This window comes from Saccostrea cucullata, unplaced genomic scaffold (assembly GCF_032062105.1).
Source record: "Saccostrea cucullata isolate Sc308-1 unplaced genomic scaffold, CSIRO_AGI_Scuc_v1 ctg7810, whole genome shotgun sequence".
NCBI lineage: Eukaryota > Metazoa > Mollusca > Bivalvia > Ostreida > Ostreidae > Saccostrea > Saccostrea cuccullata.
Window position 1 is genome coordinate 9,657 of NW_026927457.1, and position 3,877 is coordinate 13,533.

A 3,877-nucleotide genomic window follows, 5' to 3' on the forward strand; every position below is an offset into this window, starting at 1 on the left:
AAAAATAAACACATTGTATATTTATACATATGAAACATGTGTTAAACATGTGTTTTATATATGTTATACTTTATATGTGAATTATACGTGTATAATACTACTGTTGTACTTATTATCATTTTTATACTTTTTTCATGCCTGTCCACATATGTGAATCATATGAAAAGGGCAGCATATGTAAATCATATGAAATAGTTAAATGTGTTCTCTTTCAATATTTATCACAAGGAAAAACACATTCTTGTACACATTTAAAAATCAGATATTTCTGCTTTAGATGAAAATCCATTACATTCCAATGATCTATCTTCATGGGTTAAATATTTGAAAATTAATATCTTAAAATGCTTACACAACTTTTTTGATAAATGATTTTCATCAAGAGAAATAACTTATTTTTCAGTGTACTTTCTAAACAGGAAAGTATACAAAAAAGTCAGTAGCATTTGTCGATACATATATTTTACATATTCTAAGTTGAGTACAAATTATAAGATTTCCACAAAATGATTAAATAGTTAAACATCCATACATGTACAAATGAATAACATAATTAGTCCATGTACTTGTTTATAATTTATATGATTTGACATGAAAGTGTCCAAAGCAAAATTGAAATATCACATATAACATTTGTCATGTATTCTCTATTGTAAATTTATGAAAAATCAAGTTATTTTATATTACAGCATACAAATAAGAATGGGAATTAAATCTTTACAGGTCAAATGCAGACAAGATTGTGTACATCCTCCCAATTTCATAATTATTTCATATATTTTCTTGTTCTTTTTCCTTCTGTATCTTTCAGTTTTCTTCAGTTGTCCTCCCTCTGATCTTCCATGAGCTTGACCATTTTGAACTCTCTTTGAACTGTACCCAAAATGCAAATCCACCATTTCTCCCTTTCCTGAACAATTTCTTTGTGGCACAGAATGGTCTCTACAAAAATTTCAAAAGTAAAAATAAAACAATTCTTAAATTACAAAATCAATTCTACAAGTAATATTAAAGTTCAGCAAACAAATGTATGCCCAATTCACCAACACAGATATGATACGAGATAAAACTAATGTTATTATATATGTTATACTAGGTGTTTTGTGGAATCCTATGATGTAATTTGCAAGACAATTACTCTGTTGGAAGATATGCTTCATAATAAAGTCATAAAAAGCATTTTTTTTTTATTTTGACAATTAAATTTGGAATGTTCAAACAGTATTACTAATTCATATTGCCAAAAATTAAGAAGATTCTGACACAAATATTTTATTTTTGGACAAAAAATACTACAGAGAAGTAGACAGGCAGAAAAACAGACAGTGTGATTCCAGGATATCCCAAACGTTGTTGGGAAGAATATAACAAAGTTTATTTAACAGTGTGTAGTTACCTTAATTAAACTTTTAAGCAAGTCTTGGATCTTGGGATTTATTCTTATGAGACGCTGACTGTATATTGAACCTGTAAAACAAATATTCACGCAGTAGATATCTTCTAACCATAACTAAAACTTAATTAAACTACAAAACTACAACTACAAAAAGAGAGAGTACATGTTTGTAGGTTCTTAATAGTCTTAATTAATATCTTACATTTTACCAGAAACTATGTTCTCTAGTATTGGAAAAAAAATATAAATGTCAGGTAATGAATACTGGTACATAATAGATGTAAATATCCAACGGATTAGCTAGCTGATGTACTTTCAACAATCAACACATATGCACATGTACTTGTACCTTGAAAGTTGGATGTCACTGTTATTATTAATTTTTAACTGAAATTCAAAAATTCAATTACCCCCCCCCCCCCCCCCCCCCTTGAAGTCATTTACAGTACATGTACCAGTTTCATAGCTTTTAAAGCCAGCAAATTCTATTCATACTCTCCATATTTTAAAAGTGCACTGGATTAAAACTGTTTAATAATATAGAATAAAATTATTGTAGTATTGAGTTGGGGACTTATTTTTTATGAAACAATATAAACAATTATAATGTAGAATTATAAAGGAACAAAAAGAAATTATCAAGAAATATTTTGTCATGAAGGAGTCATTACAGATGTTTACTTTGATTTTTTTATTGCAAGTATTTATTTTACCTTTAATATTGCGATGATGCAATCATCTGTCAAATCAGCTTTAGAATCAATCGCCAGTCTTATCAGCTTTGGGCTTTTTAGACGCAGCACTGTGACACTAAACTCAAGTTACTACATGCATCTATAGGCCATAAAAACAAACACTTGTTATTAAGTTGATGAAAAAATCGACTTGACAGCCATCTCAACATACATAAACACCAACTGACAGTCAGAATGGTTTCAAGGTTTCTACTTTCACTTTCATATCAGTACGTAACAAAGGAAAACCAATAATTAATGCCTTTAAAAAATAGAGTAACATGTAATGTTTACGTTCATTCAGAAACAAATTTATCCAAAATTACTTACCTGTATACAAATTATAAAAAACAGTGATGCCTTTAACCTAGCTAACATGTAACCGCTTACATTCATTCAGAAATATTTTCCTCCAAAATTACTTACAGATCACTATCGTTAGGTTTACGAAATGCATGACAAGTCACAATGATAAGAGTATTACATGTATATAGAAAGTTCATACGCACCTGTAACTATAATGAAATGATATTTAAACAATATGAATTAAAAGCCTTTAAAAAATTGTTTGGAGATCACTTACCTTTCCAATACACCCAGCACGTCTGCTGCAGCAGTGACGTCAAAAATGACGTACATTTTCATCCGATAAAAGACAAAACCGGCCAGGAGACAAATACGGAATTATTTTAATTTTACTCAAGAAGTAAGCCAAGCCCAAAAGATTTAAAATGAAAAGAAAATGAATTTATTCTTTATCAATTTTGTCTGATAAATGCATTATTACAGAAAAAGAAAATTGTTAAAGTTTTTTTTAGAAGGGGGGGGGGGGGGAATAAACAAAGTAAAACTTTACATAAGTAATTACTAACATTTACAAATTCTTTTGAATTAATGTACACACACATATATGAGATAAAACTTAACATGTGTATAACATGTGTATATGAATACACATATATTTTATATAAATTAAACATGTATAATTCATCTGTATTTTCGCACACATATATTACATATATATAATATGTGTTATTCTTGTGTGGTGAAAAACATGTGTTTTACATATATATTATCTCACAGGTGTATTACATGTGTATATTATATATGTTTTACATATAAATGAAACATATATTTTACATGTGTTTATTTACACACATGTATTACATGTATAAAACATGTGTTGAACACATGTGAAACCAAACATATGTTTAACACATGTGGACATTTTTCCTGTGTATACTGGATGTACAGTATCTCAAGGTAAGAATTTGATTGCATTAAAAATTATCTGGAAATTATTAATTTGGACAGTGCTTTTTACAGAAATTGATTTTTCATCTTCAACGAAATTTCTCTGAAAGTCAATGTACGAGGGCTGTTCAATAAATAAAGTTTAAGAGAGAAACAAAACGCCTTTTTAAATGATTTATTCTGTATGATTTCACTTAATATTCTCTTGTAATTAAAACACGTGTCTGTAACATTTTTATCCAATTTCTGATTGTTTTTAGGACAAAGTTTTGAGTATATGAGTATATGGTCCTTCTTTTACTGGAAAATAGCAGATCCTATGATTTCCTGGACTTGTTTCGTCTTTCTGAAAGGTGTTTGGAAAATGAAACAAGTCAAATTGTGAAAGATCTGGCGAATATTGTTAGTGTGACAAAACATTAACTATCTGTTTATCCCCCAAACTGGCTAATATTGTTGGTGTGACAAAACATTAACTATCTGTTTATCCTCA

The 3,877-nt window shown here is 28.7% G+C and overlaps 1 long non-coding RNA gene across 1 annotated transcript; it reads right to left on the minus strand.

The window, feature by feature from the left end:
- Positions 1-550: 550 nt before the first annotated feature.
- Positions 551-2,277, minus strand: LOC134274534 (uncharacterized). The gene is made up of 3 exons (XR_009993642.1): positions 2,110-2,277; positions 1,397-1,467; positions 551-942 (listed from the first exon to the last, which is right to left on the minus strand). It is a non-coding gene; the product is annotated as an uncharacterized LOC134274534 (long non-coding RNA).
- Positions 2,278-3,877: the final 1,600 nt, after the last annotated feature.